Here is a 26,472-nt window from a genome sequence, read left to right as displayed (position 1 = left end):
TGACAAAATTCAACACCCATTTATGATAAAAAAAAAACTCTCCAGAAGCTGGGCATAGAGGGAACCTACCTCAACATAATAAAGATCATATATGACAAATCCCCAGCAAACATCATTCTCAATGGTGAAAAACTTAAACATTCCCTCTAAAATCAGGAAGAAGACAAGGCTGTCCACTCTCGCCACTACTATTCAACATAGTTTTGGAAGTCCTTGCCACAGCAATCAGACAAGAAAAAGACATAAAAGGAATCCAAATTGGAAAAGAAGAAGTAAAACTGTCGCTGCTTGCAGATGACATGATACTAGATATAGAAAATCCTAAAGATGCCACCAGAAAACTACTTGAGCTAATCAATGAATTCGGTAAAGTTGCGGGATACGAAATTGACACACAGAAATCTCTTGCATTTCTATACACTAGCAATGAAAGATTGGAAAGAGAAATTAAGGAAACAATCGCATTCACCATTGCAATAAAAAGAATAAAATACCTAGGAATAAACCTAACTGAGGCAGTCAAAGACCTCTACTTAGAAAACTATAAGACACTAATGAAAGAAATCAAAGATGATACAAACAGATGGAGGGACATATCATGTTCTTGGATTGGAAGAATCAACATTGTGAAAATGACTATACTACCCAAAGCAATTTACTGATTCAATGCAATCCCTATCAAATTACCCATGGCATTTTTCACAGAACTAGAACAAGAATTTGATGATTTGTATGGAAACACAAAAGACCCCGAATAGCCAAAGCAATCTTGAGAAGGAAAGACGGAGTTGGTGGAATCAGGCTTCCTGACTTCAGGCTATATTACAAGGCTACAGTGATCAAGACAGTATGGTACTGGCACAAAAACAGAAATATAGATCAATGGAACAGGACAGAAAGGCCAGAGATAAACTATGGTCAACTAATCTATGACAAAGGAGGTAAGGATATACAATGGAGATAAGGCAGCCTCTTCAATAAGTGGTGCTGGGAAAACTGGACAGCTACATGTAAAAGAATGAAATTAGAACACTCCCTAACACCATACACAAAAATAAACTCAAAATGGATTAAAGACCTAAATGTAAGGCCAGACACTATAAAACTCCTAGAGGAAAACATAGGAAGAACACTCTTCGAAGTAAATCACAGCAAGATCTTTTTTGATCCACCCCCAGAATAATGGAAATAAAAACAAAAACAAATAAGTGGGACCTAATGAAACTTCAAAGCATCTGCACAGCAAAGGAAACTATAAGCAAGATGAAAAGACAGCCCTCAGAATGGGAGAAAATATTTGCAAATGAATCAACAAAGGATTAATCTCCAAAATATATGAACAGTTCATGCAGCTCAATATCAAAAAAACAAACAACCCACTCAAAAAACAGGCAGAAGACCTAAACAGGCATTTCTCCAAAGAAGACATACGGATGGCCAAGAGGCACATGAAAAGCTGCTCAACATCACTAATTATTAGACAAATGCAAATCAAAACTACAACGAGGTATCACCTCACACCAGTCAGAATGGGCATCATCAGAAAATCTACAAACAGTAAATGCTGGAGAGGGTGTGGAGAAAAGGGAACGCTCTTGCATTGTTGGTGGGAATGTAAATTGACACAGCCTCTATGGAGAACAGTAGAGGTTCCTTGCAAAACTAAAAACAGAGTTACCATATGACCCAGCAATCCCACTGCTGGGCATATACTCAGAGACCACCATAATACAAAAAGACACAGGCACTCCAATGTTCATTGCAGCACTATTTACAATAGCCAGGACATGGAAGCAACCTAAATGTCCATCAACAGATGAATGGCTAAAGAAGATGTGGTACATACATACAATGGAATATTACTTAGCTGTAAAAAGCAATGAAACTGGCACATTTGTAGAGACATGGATGGACCTAGAGACTGTCATAGGGAGTGAAGTGAGTCAGAAAGAGAAAAACAAATATCGTATATTAACACATGTATGCAGAATGTAGAAAAATGGTACAAATCAACCGGTTTGCAGAAGAAAATAGAGACATGTAGATGTAGAGAACCAAACATATGGACACCAAGTGGGGAAATCGGGGAGGGTTGGTGGGGAATGAATTGGGAGATTGGGATACCAAATTGTACACTCTAAATATATGCAGTTTATTGTATGTTAACTGTATCTCAATAAAAGTTCTTAAAAAGAAAAAGAAAAACACCCAGATAGATTTGGGCATCTGAAAGCAGAGTGACTTAACATCTTATGTCCTACCTTGTGCAGCTGCGTGGAGCAGCCTCTCAGTGCACATGCCAATATGAGGGTAGAAATGATAGCCAAAATGGCATTTTAAGTCAGAGAGGAGCTGAGATAGCACTACTGCCCTACCAACCTCACCTTTTACCACCAGTCTCCCTTAGCATCACAGGGGCTGAAAATATCTCCAGTGAGTCCAGAAGTGTCCAGAGGGAAATTCATGGACTAGATACACATCTCCAAGACAGGATATAAGCCTCCCAAGAACCCAAAGAGAAGGGAAAGAGAATGGGTAGAGGAGCAATTTGAATTCATTTGATATTTATCCAGAAGGTACTAAGTTTTCAACCAGAAGTGACTAAGTTATATCATCAGTGGAAATGTTGGCCCCAGATCTAAGTTGAATTTCATGATAGAAAGTTGAAAATGACAACAACAAATGACTTTTTGGAGTCGTGACTATAAATTTTTAAACCCTCTATATGTCTTCTCTCTCTTACTTGTAAACAGGAAGGTTGGGGCACACTGAACTATAGAGAGAACAATTGAGTAGGCATCCAAACAACCTACCAGAAGCTGGAACCAATCTCTGCATGATTCATGCCCCATTTTCCACCACCATCCTGCCTTCCCTTCCCCTACCCCCCAGTACATGGACATAATGTTCTCATGAACAAGCCTTTCTCCCCAGGCCATTCCAAGGATACCCCAGTTCCCAAGTCCTTTGTCTACAGACACAGAAACATTGCTGTCAACCAAACTCCTCATGTCACTTTTTGGAAGGGAGGAATCACTGTCCAATGCTTTTCACTCTAACCAGGCTGGTGAGTTTGGGGTTCTCAAAATGCATCTATTACAAGCTTCCTCTATTCTTGTTCCAGAAAATTGAGGCTCAGTAACTAAAATATGTTCTAAATTTTACTTTGTTCTAAATTCAAGACATTAAAAGTGTTAACACTCCATTCTCTTCTCAAACAATACACACTGTCATTAGAGAATTTATCATATTACAGTGTAATTGCTTAAGAATCCATCTGTAGTACATTTAATTATTGGTTCCCAAACTCCTCCTCTAGAACCTATTCCTGTAGAGCCCTCTCTAGTGACACTCCTTAGTGGAGAAACATACTTCCTGTCTTAAATAATGTCACGCTTTGCCATGTGACTTGCTTTAGCCACTTAAATGTGAGCAAACATGAGTCATGCCATGTCCAAGGAGAAGCTTTAAGAGACATCACATGCTTTCACTATTATTCTTTCCCCTTTGCCGGAATACAGAAGACATTCAAGTGAAAAGCAAACCCTTGTTACTGTAAAGCACCAAAATTTGGGGGCAGGGGAGGCATTTGTTACTGGATCATAGCCTCATGAATGCTGACTGCTACACAGTCTCCGGACTAGATGGTGACACCCTTGAAAGCAAGAATGGAATTTTGTTCACCATGTACCATGGTTTAGCAAAGAAGAGTCACTTGGGAAATGTTTAATGGATAAATAGATACAGGAGAGTACGGATCCTATATAATGATAAGAATTACAGTTTATTGAGTGTGTATCGTTTGTCAAGGACTTTTAAAACCTCTGTGCAGATTGATGAGGTGCTAATAACATGGGTTCTAGGGCTAGACGCCTGAGTTCACACCCAGCTCTGATATTACATAACTGGGTGAACTTGAACAAGTTACTTTACAGCCCACCATGCCCAGCACATTGTAAGTTCTCAGTAAGCGTTGGCCATCATTACTATTAAAGATCTATCATAGATGCGGAATCGGAAGCTCAGAGACTTACACAACAGATGAGACCCAAGGCCATGCCTCTGCAGTGCCCATTCTCACAATTTTGCCACAATACCCACACTTCTGATCCAGAATAATGTCTAGTTAGAGAAAACACCACAAGTGGGGTGTTATACCACCAACACCAGCCAAGTGGGACACAATAAAGGCAGGGAACAAGCTTAGATTTTTTTTCTTTGGCAAATGTAAAACAAGCAGAAGGCAGAGTGCCTGGCTCACAGTAAACATTTCATGTACTAAAAATGGCTAGGATTTGAAGCCCTTCACTGATGCTTCCCTGCCTATACTTCTTATTTATTTATTTGTTTGTTTATTTATTGGCTGCTTTGGGTCTTCATTGCTGCACACGGGCTTTCTCTAGTTGCGGTGAGTGGGCGCTACTCTTCATTGTGGTGCATGGGCTCCTCATTGTGGTGGCTTCTCTTGTTGTGGAGCACAGGCTCTAGGTGCATGGGCTTCAGTAGCTGCAGCACATGGCCTCAACAATTGTGGCTCACAGGCTCTAGACCGCAGGCTCAACAGTTGCAGCGCACGGGCTTAGTTGCTCTGTGGCATGTGGGATCTTCCTGGAGCAAGGATTGAACTTGTGTCCCCTGCACTGGCAGGCAGATTCTTAACCACTGCACCACCTAGGAAGTCCCCCTCCCCTACCTATACTTCTTGAACCTCCTCTCTCCATCTCATAGTTCCTTTACTGATAATAATTATTAATAACAATATAGCAGACATCTATGGGGACTCAATATTCGCAAGCACGGGGCCACATGTTTAACAGGTAATACCTCACTGCATCACCCCAACAATTCTACTGAAGTGTTATTATCATTGCTCCTATTTTACAAATGAAGAAACTCAGATTAAGTGACTCACCTGGGATTATGCACCTAGTCAGTGAAGGAAACAGGATTCATATCTAGGCAGAGGCTGCACACATAATTCCTACATTATACCTCCGCCACCCTGCTTCCCTTTGGGAGACACTACTGCCCTTCTGGTTCCCCATCTCCTGCCATTCCATTCTTACCACCAGGATGTAGCCAAGGAGGCTGCACTGATGTGCTTCTACCTGGGGTACCACACAGAGCAATCCTAGGCATACAGAGAGCCAGGGTGGCCAGGGGGTATACTCATACTTTTAAAGGTGAGAAAACTGAGGCCGAGGAAGATGATCCAGCTTCCTGAAGATGCTGTAGCAGTCAGTCTGAGAGCATAGACACTTGAAGCCAGTCTGCCTGAGTCTCAATCTTGTCTGCCCTCCAACTAGCTGTATAACCTTGGGTGAGTTACTTAACTCCTCAGTTTTCCCATCTGTAACAGTAACTACTTCACAGAGTTGCTCTGAGGATTAAATGAGACTAGTTGCACAAACCTTGTGGCACGGTATGTACGTGGTAAGTACGTAAAAAGCATTCAGTACAATGATTACTCCACAGTGTGTACCTCAAGTCTTTAACTTACTGATAATAACTAGTTGCTGTTTTCATAACTGAGGGTAATCACTGAATCTTCGTTATATAATTAAGCCAAGATGGTCTCTGTGTATTAGCCTCGGTTGTTTATTTCTTCACTGCAGGCTGAGACCCATTAGCTCAAAAGCCAGCAGGTGCCAAACTCAAATGTTTTACATCCAAGTATTTTAAATAAAGCCCAAATAAGCAGATTGGTAGCTATTTAGAGCCTGTCTGCTTTGCAAACTCCACAAAACTGTGCCCAACATCTGCTAGCCATTGATAAGATAAGCCTGGGACATAAAGACCCCAAGACCCTGCCGGTCTCTGACCCAGACTCCCCGCTGTGCAGGTGAGTGACATCACATGGACACGTAAGTCCCCTCCAGGACCCCTCTCTCCCTCAGGAGTTCCTTGCCCTCCTCCCCTCTGAATACTGACCCCCTGCACGTCTGGACAGGCGCCTGCTGTAAGGGACTTCCCCACATGCAAACTGCCAAAGGGTCATCCAATAAAGCCTGTGTGTGCTACTGCCACCTAGTGGTCACATCTTTTCCTTTTATGAACCCCAAGATTCCTTGAACCCCCTACATTACCCATTTGTCTATTCATTTTGTGTGCCATTTACAACTAGTCCAGTGCTTCACATAAATGAAAACATAATAGCTGCAAGTTGAATAATTGGAAGTAATGACACAAGGTCCTCTTATATGCGAACCTACTCTTCAAGGCAGGTCACTGCGTTTTTAGGCTTATATAATGGGTGCTTTATGCATTTGTCTGGTTACATTCTTGTTCCCTTTTGTGGACACATCCATCCCCACTTGTGGTTCATGTAGAGTTGATCCAATTCCCAGGTCCCGGCGGTGAGCACATGATCCAGACCTGGCCATTCTAAGCACTTCACCTCCCCGGCAACAGTGGTTGGTCCAGGAGAGGGCTTGTGACCTAAACGTGGCCAACAAGATTTAATTCCAGAACCTTTTGATAGAACTATTAAGAAAGAGAGAGAGCCTCTCTTTTTCAATTGCCTTTACTAAACTGGTAGGAATGTGGAGCAGCTGGTGGTCTTTGTAGCCATCAGCTAAGGAGCCCTAGCCTGAGAATAAAATCAACTGAGTAAAGAGGCAATTCTCATTGGCAGACAGGGAAAGAGATTCTTGACCATATCATTACAGCATCAGGATTCAGCCACAGACGTCTCAGTTAGGTGGATTGGTAAATTCCCTTCTTTTCATTAGCCCATCTGGGGTGGGTTACTGTCATTTGCAATCAAGAAGTCCTAATTACTAGAAAGAAGCCTGTACTTTGTCCTCATTGTAATAGTTATTTATGTGAAACCTTCTTTAATGTCTGCCTCTCTGTGTGGCAGATTAAAAAGATCTTAAATTTTGCGAGAAGAACCAAGGAATTTAGCCATCCGTCATAAATGAGGCTTTAGACATATGGTACCAGCCATCTCAATGCCCCCCAGACGAGAGCCCAGTTACTCTGGAGCAGATCCGGAGCCCTCCTCTGTACGATACCCAAACTTCTGGCCCACAAATCTGTGAGCATAATAAGGTGTCGATTTATACCCTTCCGTCTGAAGATGGCTTGTTATGTACAATAGATAACTGCAAGTTCCATGAGGCCAGCGACCAGGTTTTTTTGCTTCATCACTGTATCTCTAGCTGTAGCTGGTGCGCAGTAGAGCTTGGAAAAATAAATATTTGTCCAAAAGAAAAAAAATGAATAGATAAATGAAGGGAAAAGCCAGCTTCACTCCACCTTGTCCCCTCTACCAGCCCATCGTCCTAGAATCAGGTGCTATGCACATTCTTCTCCATCTGGCCTATAAAAATCTCAACCACGTAATACTGTTCTTAAAATGTATGATGGATTACAGAATGAAGAGTCATATATATGCTTTCTTACCTACCTGAGTTTAGGAAATTGAATCATAAAAATCAGTTTATTTGGTTGGTGGTTCTGCATGTGAAACGAAGTTAAATTTATTTCATGTTATTCTGGTCTACAAATTTGAAGAAACATGTCTTTCTGTAGCAGGCTTATTTATATGAAGTGCTCATTTGAATTTTGCTGTATATTAATAAGTATTTATTTAGGTTTCAGATAAGGGTAGCACACTCATGGGTTGGCAGAAGGAAAAAATAACGTTTCAATGTTTTGTGTCATTAGCAAAAATTGAAGGTACACATAAAATTTCTTAATGTTTTCAGAAGAGGAATAACAGCTTAGCATACTGTGCCTCTGTTTTTATAGATCAGATGGACTATAGACATGAAATAATAATATGACCCTAAACACTCATTTTATACAGATGAGTCCAGATGTCACTGAGATGGGCTATTGTACATTTTTATAGAAAAATATACCAAATGAATCATGTCATGGGGCACAGCCTCGCCACAAGAAGCTCCATGGATTTTATGATCTTGCCATTTATATGGTCCATAGATATGAACTAATGATCAAATTTATCCCTACATGTTAAACAACCTTTGCTTTTCGTGTATTTCCAATTCTTTGATGTATTTTGCATTAAAATGCTCACGTTTCCAATTCTTGCTTTAATATGGTCTCATTAAATAAATGAAGCCTAAATAATTCAGGTATTTTTCCCCCGTTGTTGTACTAAAACTTATACTGCAAATCAAAAGTTGATGCTGGAATCAAGGGTGTGGAGAAATGGAAACCCTCAGGCATTGCTGGTGGGAATGTAAAACGGTGCAGCCGCTCTGGAGCACAGTGTGGCGGTTCCTTGATAGGTTAAATGTAGAATTTCCATGTGAACTAGCAATTCTACTCTTAGGTCTATCGCCCAAAGAATGGAAAACAGGTGTTCAGGCAAACACTTATCCATGAATGTACACGGCAGCACTGGTCATAATAGCCAAAGGTAGAAACAACCCAAATATCCAACAACTGATGAATAGATAAGCAAAATGTAGTATATTCATACAATGGAACATTATTCAGACGTCACAAGGAATGAAGTTCTCACACATGCTACAACACGGATGAGCCAAAAAACACTATACTAAGTGAAAGAAGCCAGTCACAAAATGCTACATATTGTATGATTCCATTTCTATGAAATGTCCAGAATAGGCAAATCCACAGAGACAGAAATCAGATTAGTAGTTGCCAAGGACTAAGGGGAGAGAGGGAGGGAGAGAGGAACTGCTTAGTGGGTATAAGGTTTTTTCCCACAGGGATAAAATACTATGGCACTAGATAGCAGTGACAGTTACACAACATGGTGAACGTAGTAAATTCTGTTGAATTGTACACTGTAGGATGCTTAAACGGTAAATTTTATGTTACGTATATTTTACCACAATTTAAAAAATTGGGTGACCAGCTCAAGATTGCAGACATTAAAAAAAAATGATTCTGGGACATCCTCCCAGAATCAGACAATTGAGTGGTCCCTGATCTGTAAGGATGAACACTTTGGACCCTTCAACTGCAGTTTGTCTTATGGCAAAATGTAGACAGGACCCAACATGTTACCCTGGCGTCAATGGAAAAGACATAAATTACATACCTGGTCAGGTTTAAAAGCAGACAATAAAATCAACCCTTAAGACTGAGGATTTGACATGCTGATAATAAATCTATCATCAATTGCTCTTAATGAATATATTTACAAGAGTCCCAGAGCTCCATGGTGGGTGCGAAGAAATGCACGCATATTTAGGTGCAGAGTAAAAATGCAGCAGAAGTGACAACACAGGCCAAGACAAAGGTGCAATGGCATGGAGGAAGTCCAGGCAAGGTGGTGACAGAATCAGGTCCTGATGGAGCCTGCAGGGCGTGAGAGCAGATGGACTACAAGTGGAGGGGAGCTGGAACAAGTCCCAGGGTGGGGGCGATGTGGTCAAGGCCACATCGTGGAAGATAAATGTGGCCCAGGGCCAAACCCAAACCTGTGGCCAGAGGGAAGCCTGAGGGAGGTCCAGTCTGCCTCCCACTGAAGGAGGGGCGGGGGGCTTTTAAGAGCCTTGAGTTTTGGAGGCAGAGATCCTGAGTCCAAGTCCTGCCTCCATCTGTTACAAGCTATATAAACGACATCACCTCTCTGGGCATTACTTTTCTCATCTGTCAGATGGAGATAAAGCCATGTCTCCTCCACAGTCACGAAGCTTAGACTAATTACTGCAAATAAAGGACTCAGATAGTGCCTGGCCTAGAGTTAGTATCCAGTGACAGTGCTCAGCTATCATCACCGTGATTATTACTGTGGCCACTGCCTAATGGCCGTGAGCCTGGGGGAGGCCTGGTCCTGACCTGACCCTCAGGGTCTGCCCCGCCTCCGACGGCAGCTCGTGGGGATCGAAATCCTGGTAGCATAGACGGCTCCCTGAGAATCAACCCTGTCCATCCCCACAGCCCTGTGTCACCCCCCCCATACTATGACCCCCTTTTTATTTCACTCCCAGCCACTGGGCCTGGCCAACACTGCCCGGAGGTCTGCAGTAGGGGCTGAGACGTGGGCTCAGGTGAGCTGGCTGGACATATAGCATGGAAACTCTGGTTGAATGGGGGGCCATATTCTAGCGTGTGGTCCGGATGTCTGAAAGTCATCTACAGAGGCAAAGAGAGAAGAGAGCGTGAAAGGGTCAGGACTCAGAGCAGCATGGAGCAGAGGCAGGCCTGACACCTTTCTTATCTTTGATTTCAGTCTATCCTGAGACCAAGCTGCCTTTGCCCTGACCCCTCATGATAAATTCTCTCCTTTTCCTAGTTAGCTTGAATTGGTGTCTGTACCAAGAGAGCCCTGCTTAATACAAGGCCCACATCTGAACTTCTTTGTACGCCTCACACCCTTTGCCTTTTATTTCTAAGGCTTCCAGACTGCACAGGAACTATGCTAATTTTCTAGACTGGTGCTGTCCACGCCTTGCTTAAAGGAAGGCAGCAGTAACAACAGAAACATCAGCACTAGGGATGGTAGCAGCTGCTGTCTATTAAGTGCTTTCTGAACACCAAGCACCGTGCTGAACACTTGCATGTATCCTCACATTGCAGCTGCATACAACTCATGCTTTAGGTACTACTGACTCTATCCTTCTGTTGAGGAAACTGTAGCCACTACCTCCATCCACCACTGGGATGAGAAAGCTCTGTGCCTATAAATCCCGCCTATTTCCTTCCGAGTCTGCACAAAAGGCTACCTCCACTGTAACATGGCCCTGAGCAGGCTCGGGAAACAGCAGACAAGCTCCAGTTTGCACGAAGGTAATAAATAGGTGCTTTCACTTTCAGTGTCTCCCTCCTGGTCCCCAAACTCCACACAGAGCTAAAGAAGTCTCCACCACTCTGCAGTCACACCTAGGCAGGATCTAACCAAGCATTGTTCCAGTGGCCTCAGAAAATGCTCCCCTTCTCTTCGTGTGCAGCCTCCCAGTGTTACCAAGGCCAACTCCGCTTCGACCTAATAGAAGCTGCGAGGGAATAAATTACAATAAAGTCACCCTGTGAGAAATGGATTATGACACAATCATGTAGCCAGAAGACTTGCCTGGGCGTAATGCATAGATTTTCATTTGAATGTCATTGTCCAGGTAGAGACTGCAATGAGAAAATGGACTTTGGCTCAAGGGGGAGGAATTGGAGCCAAGTATGTGTCAACCTTATGGTGATGGAAGATTGAATATGGTAACCGAGGTCCTGATGGAATGAGCTCTCCATTGGCAGGAGGCTCACATCTCTCCTGGAACCAATTAATTTCCTGAAAAGAAGTTGAGAGGCCATCCTTGTTTGATGGTTTGGTGCAGTTCACACCTGATAGGCACCCTCAGGTGGGTTTTGTGGCACACTGACTTGGCTGGGCTATTTCTTCCAGGCCCTGATTCCAGCCTGGAACTCCACCCCAAGACCTTTCACCTCTTCTCTCCCTTTATCCTCCCTTATTTCTCTACATTCCATTTTCCAGATGTTCCTGGATTCTACCTTTGTATTCAGTGCAAGGGTTTGGCCTCACTTTTCCCATTAACTACTGGTTCCCCCGTGCTGGGATGGAAATAACTATATCCCCTCCCCTCACAGTCCCCGGTGTCCTTTCAGGGCCTGGGGGGTTAGGGAGGCCATTCTTTCTATCATGAAACAAACACCATGAAATATGGAATGGAATTCAACATTCATATGAAGTTTTAAGACAAAACACAAGATTTCAAGGAAGATTCCTGCTCTGTCTTCTGATTTGGGTTCCTTTCCTCTCTAGTAGCTGTATTTTGATGACAAAGTTTGAGGCTCCTGGAGATTATAACCTGAAGTCCTGGAATATCTCAGCCATTTTCCCGCAAGGGTGGGCTGTGGCCCTTGGGTTCTTCACATAGAATTTGCAATCTACTCTTCACTTTCTAACTGAATCCATCAAAGATTTTCTAAAAAGTCTAAATTAAAGCAATTGATAAAGTGACTATGTTCCCAAGTATATAAAACTGGAAATCAGTCAAACATATGTGAATAAAACCCAAGGACCTGCTTTTGATAACTGTATTTGCTATTAGTGTGTCAATGATACCTAAATAAGTGTTACTAAAATGCTGGGGAATGCTTAAAAAAGTTGAACTCTGTTGAAGTTCAAATATAGTAGCAATTTATTTACCAAACACTTTATAATAAAAATAACTCTTATTTACTCATAGTAATCTTATCATAGTACCAACTTCCCGTCATAATAAAAACAACTCTTGTTCATTAAACACTTTCTGTGTCTCAGGATCCATACTTATTTTGTGTAATGTAAGAATTCTTGGAAAAATATGATGAGGGTCTGATGACCTGTGTTTTGCAGATGAGAAACTTGAGGACAGAGACACAACTTGCCCAATGTCACACAGGCAATCAAGGGCAGAACTGGCATCAGATCCAGTTTTGTCCAACTCCAAGGCCCTGGGCCAGTACATGAAAACATCACCAAATTTAAATTGTTTTAAATTGTGAAATGAGATGTACCCTGTTAATTTGTTTTACTCTGAGACACTGAGTATCCTTTCTGTGGCCTTACCACGTTCCACACTGACGTCAGCTCTCAGTACGACTGTGAAAATATCTGCAGGAAGGTGCTCGATGTCCTAAAATAAGACAGTAGTCACCCTCTGTGAAGAGCTCCTGTGGCAGTCACAGAACTCTCCTCTTTCAGCACTGTCTGCCTGGCCCATTTGCAGAGCCCCGTCACGAGCTTCCCCCTAAGACGCTGAGCTGTGAACAAGGCAGACAAACCTTGGATTCCAGGCAGCTATAAAGGAGCAGTGCTTGCCCAGAGGCGAGGAGGACAAGAGGGACAGCTCCAAGTCCAAGGATGTAGGTGACAACAGACTGTTCTTTTCTTTTCAGAAAGAATTCAAGGAGAAGCCACCCTGAGCGGCTTCCTTTGCTCTGAGGGGCAGTGCAACTTCCACGCCTGTCGGAAAGGGGCTGTCGACATTTTATATGCAGGGCCAGATGCAGAGCTGTGGAGCTCAAGGACACAATCTGCATGCAAACACGATTTAGAAACTCCCTGGGACCTGAGCGCTCCGCAGACAGGAGGCTTCTTGCCAACCGTCCACGCCGAGGTGAAGCGCACAGACCTGGGGAAGCAAGTTGCATATGAAATAGATTCTGGGATTCCATTTGATGGGGAGACATGACACGGGGGCAGGGGCTCCTACACACAGCATGACAAGGGGCCGGGGGTCCACTGACAGTCACAAGCCTCCCAGGATCCCGAAGCGGAAGAAAGTTATAAAACTGAAAGACACGTTCCAGGACTATGAGAAATACACAACACTGGCGACATGGTGATAACACGACCCCTGGTTCTGTGTGTTCAGTGACAGATTTAAAATGGCACAGACGGCATCAAGACAGTTTTAAAAGGAAAAACTATGATCCTTTTGCCGTCATTTCACACGTAAGTGTGATTCTGCTGAACCATCTCATAAATAGACCCATGCCATAACCTTCCCTATCAAAATTTTATTTCAGCCAGAGCTACTTGCAAAAAATCAAAAGGAATATCCTTAGAACCAAAATCTTCTCAGCAATAAGTCTCCCTCCTTTAAGAGGGAACTCATGGCCCCTGGAAGGCAGACTGTGGCAGAGGAAAACCCTGCACTGTCCGGGTCCACTTGACGTGAATTCTAATACCACATGCTTCGAGACGTGCTTTCATCGCCCCACAAATCATTTTACTGTAATGGAGCAGCCTCGCTAAGAGCCCAAGCAGAGGTCAATCTAGCAATGAACCAGCTAATCAAGTTTCTGTGCGGCACTGAGCCCCGGGCCAAGTTTCAAGGACTGCGAGAACCAATCTCACCTGCAGAACTTTAAAGTCTCTGTAGGGGTCAAGCTCATTGTTCTTATATAGATTAGGGTTGGGTGTGAGACTGGGGGTGGCAATGTTCAAAAAAATACTGTATTCATTTTAAGCAAAAAGGAAAACAGTTAATGGGGTTTCCCCTTCTCCAAACAGAAGGTGCAATTCATGGGCCTATGACCCTCTGAAAAAATAAGAAGCGTAAACTAAATAAAGAAATTTGGAGATCCTGAAATATTTTATTTAAGCTTTACAAATTGTTGTTAATTCTTGGCTAGCAGCAAAGGTTTATTAAAGGAAATCTTGTTCTTTTTTTTTTTTTTCTTCTTGCTCTTGGTTTTAATTCCCATCTATGCTATTTAATTATGTTTGGTCTGTTAACATTTTAAACATTTTGTTTTACTACAGCCTTACCTGTATTCTAAAAAGCCCAGCAGAAAACCACTTTGAATCTTAAATAAAATTTTTTTTTTTTTGCATAGAGTAGCCTATGGATTTATGGGAGGGTTGAAGAAACCAGTTAGCTTGGACTCATATTTTTTTTCCCAGATAAATGTTTTGTTTGAAAGACTCTACAATTAGTTATTCAGTCAACAAACATGATGGCATTGTGGTTAGAAGTCAGACTTTGGAATTTCAAATTATGGCTCTTCTACTTGCTAACTACAGGCCTTGGGCAAGTTAGCAAGTCTTTCTGAGCCTCAGTTTCTTCATCTGTAAAGCGGAGATTGTAATATTACCTACTTCAAAGATTATTTTGAGGATTAAATGAATTACTATACTAAAGAGCTTACAGCAGTGCCTAGTCCATGCCAGGTACTCAGGGACTGTAGTTTTCTTTTTATTACTACTGATACTTCTACTGCAATAAGGGTGATGATAATGGATACTACTGTTGCTAATTTTTTTAATTAATTTTATTTATTTATATATTATTTTTTGGGGGTACACCAAGTTCTATCATCTGTTTTTATACACATATCCCCGTATTCCCTCCCTCCCTCGACTCCCCCCCCCACCTTGAGTCCCCCCCCACCCTCCTCGTCCCAGGCCTCTAAGGCATCGTCCATCCTCGAGTTGGACTCCCTTTGTTATACAACAACTTCCCACTGGCTATCTATTTTACAGTTGGTAGTATATATATGTCTGTGCTACTCTCTCACTTCGTCTCAGCTTCCCCTTCACCCCTCGCCCCCTCCCAGTCCTCTAGTTCTCCAGTCCATTCTCTGCATCTGTGTCCTTGTTCTTGTCACTGAGTTCATCAGTACCATTTTTAGATTCCGTATATGTGCGTTAGCATACAATATTTGTCTTTCTCTTTCTGACTTACTTCACTCTGTATGACAGACTCTAGGTCTATCCACCTCATTACATATAGCTCCATCTCATCGCTTTTTATAGCTGAGTAATATTCCATTGTATATATATGCCACATCTTCTTTATCCATTCATTTGTTGATAGGCATTTCGGTTGCTTCCATGTCCTGGCTATTGTAAACAGTGCTGCAATAAACATTATGGTACATGTTTCTTTTGGGATTACGGTTTTCTTTGGGTATATGCCCAGTAGTGGGATTACTGGATCATATGGTAGTTCTATTTGTAGTTTTTTAAGGGAGCTTCAAATTGTTTTCCATAGTGCTATTTTTGAAGTTGCAAATCTATAGCAATGGACACAATAAAGACATTGTCTGCCCTCATGGAGCTTACAGTGTAATAGGAGACTGACCATGAACAAGTAATTCACTGTAAGGAGTTCTGTGAATCAGAGTACAGAAGGCCATGGGAGACAGGTCCCCATGCAAATACAGACCAGAAACATCTATGGGCTCACACTGATAATTTTTTATTACCTACCATGATAGTGTAATTATGTACTTATCTGCTCCCTCCCACAGTACCAAGAAATCCACACTGAGCAAGAAGCTTGCTTAATTTTTATTGCTTGTGAAAATATTTCTTTAACAAACCTGTTTCAGACTTTCAGTTAGAGCTAGATGGTTGAACCCATGAACTTACCTCCTCCCTCTTCCAACATCCAACTAAAATGATGGTAAATGTACTGTTTTGTTTTGTTTAAAAAAAAAAACCCACAAGAAAAAGGAAAAGGAGAAAAGGTTACACAAACAAAATTCTAGAAGCTTAAATCAGGACAAGCAGACCTTAAAAACCAGAACCCTAAGCCAGAGGAGGAGTAGGCTAAGAAGTAACCTGGTTGACAGCATCAGATGCTTTGAGAGTTCAAGGGAAGTCAGGGCTGAGAACAGGAAAACTAACTCAAAGTCTAGGCCCCCTCCCTATATCTACATGGCCATGTGACTGCCCCTCACCACCCAGCAGTTTTCCTATGCTTATTGCATCACGGTACATGTGGGAGGAAGACAACTCACTTCTTCAATTCACAGGTCTTTAAATTGAAAAGAATGATACTAACAAAACTATACTTAAGAAATTATACCTGAACCTGATTTAGATGGCAGATTTCAGACTTTGAGCTAATACTAAGGGGATGTTATTTAGGGGAGGTCTTTGGAGGAAGAGCATATTGTACACTTGAATCATTAGGGGCAGAAGGGGAATATGATAGCCAGCCTCCAAACAATGAACAGGGTTGGCCTGGGTCACCTATAGGATATTGTAGAAATGCTGGAGATTGACTTCTAGAATGGGATTACAAAAATCACGGTGGTTCCCATCCTGCTCTCTCTTTGATCACTCACTTTGTGGGAGTCAGCTGCCCTGTTGGGAGGAGTCAAGCAAACTTATGAAAAGGTCCATGTGTCAAGTCACTGAGGTCTCCTGCTAAGAGCTGGCACAACCTTGCCAGCCATGTGAGTGCACCATCTTGGAAGCAGACCCCTCAGCTCCAGTCAAGCATCCAAGGACTCCAGCCAAGCCAGCCAACACTATGACTGCATCCTCAGGAGAGACAGTAAGTCAGAACCACCCAGGTTCTGACACTCCAGAAGTTCTGCTCTGTAGAGATTGTGAGACAATAAAGATTTGTTATTGATTTAAGCCACTCAGCTTGGATGAAATTTTTTATACTGTAATAGATGACTAATCCAATGATTTAAATTCTGTTGTAGTCTGCAGTTTTGATTTTGCTCCAATAACCTGACAAAACTCCATTCTCTGTGCAACTGTATTCTTAAAGCCTTATGTTTCAGAAGCAGTTAATTCTGCCTATTCTTTCTTCATCTTTTTCCAGAGTAAAGAAGGAAGGTTCCATCCACCAGGAAAATGGTTTCAGCACTTGTGTGCTTGAAGGACAACTCACGACACAACCACTAAGATTCCACCAAGCCACAAAGATACGTCCTCTTATCAGTGAGGAATTATTTCCACAGCTAGAATTGGGGAAAGACATAGCTTTTATTTGTCATCAGATGCAATCTTCTAAAAAAAAAAGAAAACTCATACAGGAAAAAAAATGCAGCTTCAAGAAATGGTAGCAGTTGAATAGTCACCCATCTACTGAAGATCATTTAGGAGGATTTATCCTCCATGTGGACAGAAAGATAAAATAAATGGGGACCCCTGAATGAGCTCACAAATTCACTTACTTCCAGATCAGCAAAAGCTGTAAGGCAAAAACTTCATTAAAGGACTCAAAGAAATGGACAAAAACAGAAAACACATGAATCAGATTCTCTTTCTTCAGGATGTCATTCCACTTTCCTTTTTTGTCTTCCCACAACTGACTCTGTCACACTTACCCCACATCAACAACTCCTTCTTGCCTCCAAAAAGAAAGTGTGCCATTAGAGAGCTCTTCAATTTCAGACAGCCGGGGTGGCAGAAATGGGTTACGGGTGTGATGAGGTATTAAAATTTCAGCCCTCAGGGTGGCCAAAGCCCCAGGCAGGTCACCTCAGCCTTCTTGAACCCTGTCTACTTATCCCAATTCTCTACAAAAATACGATCACTTTCTCTGTGTTCTAAGAGTTGGAGAGCACCGGTCCAGAGAAATCACTATGGATTTGTTCATTACATTAGAAGTTTTATGATGAGAGGGGTCATGTTTTGTTTGTGTGGTTGTTTGTTCCTTTTCTCCACGTCCAGAGTGCCTAGCACAAGAGCTGCAGACTCAATAAATGGTAGTTCGATTAATAATTTAACTTGCTACAAGATCAGTATGGGCTGCAATAGCCAATTCCTGACAGTGAGGCCTCAAAATATCAAGCGGGTTATTCTCATGGCTTCTAGGGAAACATGCTGTTGCTTACTTTTAGGAAAGGAATTGTAGCAGGGAAAACATCTAAGACCTTTCTGGGCCCTAAATCGTACAGAATGTGTCCTGAAAAAAATTAACCTGTGTTTCAAAACTACTAGTTGAGTGTCTTGTTGAGGATACTGTTGAGACCATCAGAATTAGTTTATCTCGATCACCCACATTCCTTTAAAATTTCTTTTTCCTCTGTAATAGGAGATAGAGTGAGTACATGAGATGAAACCCTACGATGCCATTAAAAATGACATTGTAGAAGACTGTATGTCTTGGGGAAATATTTCAAAACAGTGGGAACAGTGTGACTTCAATATGTAGTTAAACTGATGGAGGCCACATTATCCACATGGTTTTATAACATAGGTAAATATATATATACAATTGAGTATCTCTCTATATCTTATATTTATAAGTATAAATATATATAAACATTACAGGGGTTATCCCTACTTAATATTATTACCTGTAACTTATTTCCTTCTTTGCTCTCTTTTTAAAAAATGTCCCACATTGAACATACATTGGTTGTGCTATGCAATTAGATTACAATTATTTAGTGATTATATTAAAAATAAAAATGAAGCTAATGCCAGCCATTATTAGAACAAATATAAGCCTGTCTACATCTGGTGATGGCTCCTTAGTTATCTCCAAGTGAGGTCAAAAAGCTGCTGTCGCATTTCAGTGGTTTGAGGATAGGCAAGGGGAATGTGGAATTCTCTCTCTCCAGACACGGATGCTAATAATAGGTGCGTGCTGGTCTGGTTCTTGATACCATCTTTTCACAGGCCCAGCTGTATTAACACACCAATGGATGTGCAAAATGTAGGAACTGTTTCTCAGGGGATAATTCAGAGGAAACGGCAAAAGCACAGATTTTAGAGTATAGATTTCAGTGGCACAGTGGAGTTGGGAGTTCAGAGGAGGTACGTCTCTTTGTTGTAAGGCCAAGTGAAAGAGCGTAGGTTTGGTTCACACAGAGACAACTCCTCTTGTTTCTGGAAACCTTCTACCATAGAGGAGTATTAAATTGCCCCTGAGACACTAAGCTGATACTAAGATTTCAGGTTGTATAAAGTTACACAAGTTACTTGGCACCAATTTTAAGCTAAGCCCCTCAGGCTAGTTAATGCTATGCAAATCATTAACCAACAGGAGGGTGGGATTGTGGTACAGTGGGAATCACACAAGAGCAGTGGTCAACAAGGCCTGTTGTGTAACTTTCCGCAAATCCTTAGTGTCTGTGATCCTGGATTTCCTTAGCTGAAAAATGGAGATAATAAATGCTTACAAGAAATATGGTGTCTGCAAGATGAGATGATGCTTGTGAAAATGCTCTGAGAAACCATAAAGTGCTGGGAAAACATAAAATACTACGTTGCTGCTGTTATGACTACAACTGCTGTTGGTATTATCATTTTCTGAATTCACAGAGAAATATTTGGTCCAGAAGATTTCAGGGTATAAGATGTTATTCATTAGAGAGATGAATTTTCCTCTAGTGGGCCTGTGAGTTGCTCTGAATGCAAATCATACAAAAGTGTGCATCTTTGGAAATAATATAGTTTCATTCCATGTTATAGTCTTTGCTTTTCACTTAGGCTTTAAAAAATCATGGTATTAAAAAAAATCATGGTATTTGATCAAGAGGAAGGCTAAGTGTGCATCTTTGAAAACAATATAGTTTCATTCCATGTTATAGTCTTTGCTTTTCAATTAGGCTTTAAAAACATCATGGTATTTGATCAAGAGGAAGGGCTAATATTTATTTATCTCCTTGCCTAGCTCATTAAAGTGATGGTAGGGAAACTAAATGAGCACAAACCCAAACAGTCATGAAAAGGAGGCTGTCAGCAGCTTAGAGATGACAACAGATTTCTGCACGATATAAATCAGGTGATGTAATGGTGACTAAAGAAGCTTGCTCCAGGAAATGCAGCATCGAATAGGCCAGGTAATGGTGGGCAGGAAAGGGAGAAGACACTGGGCTAAAGCAGGAGCCCCTTTGCTCTGGGGATGACCGGAAGGACTCGGGACTGGACAACATCACAATAGAAAGAGGGTGTACCTGCAACAGGGAGATTAACTGAAAGGTTGTGTGTGGAAGCATCAGCTCCCACATTCACTCGCAACTGCCGAACACCCTGCAGCTAGGCCTTAGATGACGGGACCGAAAAATAAAAGCTAAAACAATATCTAATCAAACAAACAAAAAGTGGACTCATTTTTGTCAAAGGAACGAGTTTAACTCTCTGAAAAGAGTAAGGGCATCTGATGTGGATGTTGGTACCCTAAAGCAAAACTGCAGAAATTCTGGCATTTGAGAGGCTCTGGCATAACGGTTGGCCCCACCTGTTCACCATAAAGCACAGCCTGCCACTCACATGTCCACAGTTCCCCATCTGCTTTCTCACCTCCTTACTCTTCAACATAAACGGACCACCAAGGGTTTCCTGACACTGAAGGACAGCCTGAAACATGAAAGAGACATACACAGAACAAAACAATATGGCCCTAGGGGAAACATTTTAGGAGCAGAAGATGACATACCAAAACAAACAAACAAAATCCCCCCAAAACAAAAACAAAAGAGATTTCAGATTATATTTTATTCATAAAACAAGAAAGAGTACTGTGACAATGAGACAATGAAGACTAAGGAAAAGCTCTTGGAAATTAAAACTGTTATTGCCAAAATAAAAATTTAATACAGAGGCAAGATTCTGAAGGTATCTTCTATCAAGTAAAACAAAAAGTCAAGGAAAAGATGAGGGAAAATGTAAGCAACAGAGAATACGTGAAAAGTTGTAGAGAGAGAGATAAGGGATGAGGAGAACATCCAAGAATAATGCAAGTCCACATCACAGGATTGAAAGCTATAAAGTCTTCGGTTTGAAGTGATCCTTACAATAAATGGCACTAATAGAAACAATAGCCAATGATTATTAAGAACTTGTGCCAGGCACCACTTTCAAAAGTTTTATACGTAGTGACATTTCATCCTCTTCATAAATCTAAGCAGTAGCTACTATTATCATCCCCATTTTACAGCTGAGAAAATAGAGGCACTGGCTGGTTAAGACACTTACACAAGCTGGTAAATATAACAACTGGGATTTAAATTCAGGAATGCATGATCCATAACCTACATTCTTAGGATATTTTTGGACCTGCAAGGGTTTTAGAAAATTTAGTTCCACATCCTCTTTCTTTGAAAGTTATTGATTTCTCTAGAAAAGGACGCGTAAAATTAGAAAGAAAAAGACATGGGATTCATGAAGAGTCATTACATCTAGAGGAGTGTTAAAGGAAAGTCATGATCCCACTATGGAGAACAGTATGGAGGTTCCTTAAAAAACTAAAAATAGAGCTACCATATGACCCAGCAATCCCACTCCTGGGCATATACCCAGAGAAAGCCATAATTTGAAAAGATACATACACGTCAATGTTCATAGTAGCTCTATTTACAATAGCCAAGGTATGGAAGCAACCTAAATGTCCATCAACAGATGAATGGGTAAAGAAGATGTGAGATATCTATCTATCTACATATATATCCATATCTATATCTACACACACACACACACACACACAGTGGAATATTACTCGGCCATAAAGAAAAATGAAATAATCATTTGCAGCAATACAGATGGACCTAAGGTTAGCATACTAAGTGAAGTAAGCCAGAGAAAGACAAATATCATATGATATTGCTTACATGTGGAATCTAAAAAAAAATGATACCAATGAACTTATACACAAAACAGAAATAGACCTACAGACGTAGAAAACAAACTTATGGTTACCAAAGGGGAAAGGGGGTGAGGGATAAATTAGGAGTTTGGGGTTAACATATACACACTACTATATATAAAATAGATAACCAATAAGGACCTACTGTTCAGCACAGAGAATTATACTCAATATTGCATAACAATCTATAAGGGAAAAGAATCTGAAAAAGAACATATATGTATATATATATATACACTATACATATAGTACAATTACTACAATAGTTATGTTACATATATGTATAACTGAATCACTTTGCTGAAACTAACACAACATTGTAAATCAATCATACTTCAGTAAAAAAAGAAAAAAGAAACTCATGTTCATCAAGGTGACCCAGAGAGACTGAAGCAGGAAAGCAGGAAAAGAGGTCCTCAGGAGGAACATACCCAGAAATAAAGACAAATCATGAGACCTGATACTTTGAGAAGTAGAAAAAATTTAAGGATTTAATAAAATTAGACAATTTTTTAGATAACTAGTAATTTCAAATGGGTACAAAAGCTACATAAAAATGAAAGAAAATGTAAATGAGATAAACTATTTATTATGTTGTAAAGCAATAAACAAGCAGAGTTAATTATGTTTAAAGAGAAAGTTTCGACTGTAAAAGCAAAAATAAAATCAAGAGACGATTGTAAAGCAAGAGAACACTGACATTAAGAGGATCACAAGTGATGAAGGGAAGGGGAAGGGTGATAATTTTATCTTACAAGACATATGGTCTGGAACTGATTTAAAAAGAAGTAGAGTCATTACATGAAAGTAAACAAGACAAAAGCTAAAAGACAAAACTATTATGTCCATATATTCAGAGTCTCAAGAAAAAGTTACATCCCAGGTACTTCTTCTCTGGAAAATTCTAGAAGATGTGGTCCACTAAAGTAAGAGGAAGATGTGCTATCCAAGAACTAGGGGATCCAATACAAAGCAAAAAGCCAAGGGAATTTCTAGGATGATTATAAAGGGAACCCTCAGGACACGGCTAGGGAGCAGACCCAGGGATCCACCAGTCCAAGGTGACAAGGAGGAAAATGAAGATGAGAGATGACTTGACGTTCTTGAAAAAATCTGGAGGAGATTTACATTTACAGATGAGAGCTGGGGAATGAATTGCTGATAGTTACAGAGCAAAGCCAAGGGAAAAATAAAGGGCCATTATAAACTCCAGGGAAAATGAAATCTGTGCAAGACAAGAAGTACAATAGTAACTCGGTTGTTAACAAAATGTACACTGTCATATTAACAGAAACCATGAATAGGTATCTCATGGAAACTCCAATATTATCACATTGGAGGAATTGAGAGAGTGAAGATAAGTGTGTGTATGTGTATGTGCAGGGGCAGGGAAAATGCAAGATCTAAATCCTCACCTTTCACAGTAGAAAATCAAAAATGTGTAAAACCAGAAAATAACAAAACCATAGTATAAGTATGCCCATTAGAAATATGGAGCATAGAAATACCTGAAACAATAGCACAGAGTTGAAAGTGGTTTTCTAGGGAAGCAGTACTGTAACAGAGTGGAGGAATTTGTAGGAGGCTGGTGTTTTTCATTTCAGGATTCAGAGAAGCATCTGACTTTGTAAAATTATGTGCATGTATCCTAAAATAAAACCAAACCAAAGTTAGATTAAAACCAAGTTAGATTAAAAATTTCAAAATCATTATATGTTATGGCTTAAATAACAATGCTATTTTTACCTAGATATTCACAATTAGGAACCATCATTCTAACAATGTTCCCAGGCCCTGGCAGCAGTCCAGTGTCATTGCCATTGTGGGGGCCAAGCTGAGAACAGCCTTGGAATCCACACTGGCCTCATTAGGTGATGTCCCTGTAAGTGCTCCATCCCTGAGATAATTACTGTAAACTGTGACTCACATTGACCTCAATTAGACATGTCCTTCCTTTCAGGGGCATAACTGCACAGTGGCAGTCCAGCCACAAAAATCAGTGAACACTCGAGAAGAAATGTGGGCCCATCTAACTGAAGGCATGAACACGCAGCTCAGAGTGGCTTCCTCTAAAAGCTTAATTACAGAGGCAACTCCTACAATTCAGCACCCTGAGAAAATGTACTTTGTCGAGTTGAGGGGCCACAGGGTAGAGAAGGGATTTTACCATCTTCAATGAGTACGAGTGGTCCTCCAGCTCCGGCGGGCCCATCAGTCTCACGTGAGGATGTCCGTGAACATGAAGTGAGACAAATATCATTTAGAGAGTTCTTTCACTCTCTAAAGAGCTAACAGCAAATGCTGGGGGCTAAAGAGCTTTCAAGCTGAAGTGCTTCCTTCACTCATGAGTCTTGGCAGGGATTCGAGAAATACACAAACCCAGCACCTGCTCCTCCTCCCGTGAGTAGCAGCCACCCCACACAGCAGGTAAAAGTGTGTGCGCTGCACATCTTGCACAATGCACCCAGGCTCTTAAAAAGAAAGTTCTTGTCCAGTTGTGTGCAATAACACTGACATATTTCCAAAGGCTTTGCTAAACAGCTCAAGCTCTCCACCTATTCACATTTCATGTTAGGAGCAACCTGGTAGCTAGAGCTAAGACATTTTTAGACTGTGTGTTTTATTGGAATTTTAAACGCTTCTAACTGTGAAACACAGACAGATATTGAAAATGGAGGTTTTAAAGATTTCAAGCAGACACAGCTAGGCATCTCAGTGGAAGGCAGCATTTTCCTGAATTATATTTTGGGATGGAGACACACTGGGGCCTTAGGTTGAACCTGTAATTCTACCTCCATCTGGTTTTAAGGGAAGAAGGAGGAGAAGGAGGGGGAGGAGGAGGGGGAGGAGAGGGCAGGAGGGGAGGGGGAGGGGGAGGAGAAGAAGAAAAGAAAAGGAGGGAGGAGAAAGAGAAGAAAAGGAAGGGAGGAAAGAGAAGGAAAAAGTCTCGGTTATAGAGTAGTTAAATAAACTTACATGGACTTCCCATCAAAAGTGTACCCCTTACTAGAGACACAGATGTAGAGAACAAACATATGGACACCAAGTGGGGAAAGCAGGGGGAGTGGGGGGTGAGATGAACTGGGAGATTGGGATTGCCATAAATACATTACTAATAAGAAAAAAATATCAAATTGTACACTTTAAATATATGCAGTTTATTGTATGTCAATTGTATCTCAATAAAAGTTCTTAAAGAAACAAACAAAATAACCCCAAACCCCCCCAAAAAAAACGAAAAAATGTACCCTTTACAACGACACGAGAACAAAAAAATGGAGCAAAAAATCTCCAATCCCACAAGTACTAACTCTTAACATTTCCACTCACAGCCTCAAACTTAACAGCGTCCAGCAATTTTCCATCATTTCAGTAATGACCAAGACATTGAAACATGCAGAGATAACAAACAAAAACACCCCGTTATCCACGCACAGGTAAAGCCTCACAACACAAAGATTTTTCTCTAGGACTTTAAAAAATTGCCTTCAGTTGCATAGGCTGCCAAAATGCACTTATTTTTCTTCCATTTTCATTCCATTTGCCCTAGGCTAAAACTACTGACAGTCCGAAGAGGGACTAGACCCCACTGGGTCTCAAATTATTGAAACCAAATGGCTTCCAGGTCATTTTCCCTCTGACGTCACTTCTCTGAGACCCACGGGGTGATTTACATGGGGAATCTGTTCCACCATCATCACCCTCCCTGAGAGCTCTGGCATCACCCCAGAGATCAAAGGAATTGCAGGGCTTTTTTTTTTTTTTTTCTAATAAATGAACACTTCTTTATGTCTTGTTCCATCAACAAGATACACTTTACCTCCCTAAGAAGCCCTATGGGTCTAACTCCAGGAGGGGGTCTGTGCCAACAGGTGGGTATCAGAAACCTCATGCAAACGTGCCTCCCAGGCCACGAAGCCCAAACACGTGGCCCCGTGAGAGCTGGTGGCCAGGGTTACCTGAGCTAGGTAAAGCCTCGTATAACCACTAGTGGCAAGCCTGTCACTTCCTCCAAGCCACTATTTTTAGATTTTAATGATATTCACTTTCACAGCTTCATGGAGGAGATCCAAATCCTTCCCTGCAATTTCCAGGTTTTCCAACTTCTTTTCTGGGAATTTTATGGAGAAGTTTAGAAGAGTGATCTAGAAACAGCTTGGCAGGAGAATTAAGCGGCCAGAATGACGCCCGAGGTGGAGAGCTATTTGGCAGCGCACAGATTCTTGGCATCACTCCTCCAGGGCCGTGGGGACCATCCTAGCAGGGCTTGGGCATCTGCCCAGGATTGCTGAGCGGAGCCTCATTCACATGCCATTCATTCTTGGCAGGAGAGATCCTGAAGGCATCGGTCTGCAAGCATCCTCTCTCCTCCACTGGCTGCCAAGGATTAGACAGGATGCCTTTCTCCTCAGAGAAGGAGGGCATCTTCCCAGCCCACCTCCCATCACCTGGGTAGGTACGAGTTTGGACTCCTTGTTCCTAAAACGCTTTATGATGAAAGGCCCCAAGCAAACCTTCAAAAGAAGTCAGAAACTTCTAGGGAGGATTTACTCTGAGCGTAAGACCCAGAGGTAGGGTGGGTTTAAAGAACTTCTATGTAACAAGGAAAATGTGTTAACATTTTTAAAAAGAATTGGTTTATTTTTCTTTTGAAAATCAAGGAGAAAGAAGAAAATAGAGG

This window comes from Hippopotamus amphibius, chromosome 1 (genome assembly GCF_030028045.1).
Source record: "Hippopotamus amphibius kiboko isolate mHipAmp2 chromosome 1, mHipAmp2.hap2, whole genome shotgun sequence".
NCBI lineage: Eukaryota > Metazoa > Chordata > Mammalia > Artiodactyla > Hippopotamidae > Hippopotamus > Hippopotamus amphibius.
Note: the sequence above shows the minus strand (reverse complement) of the source record.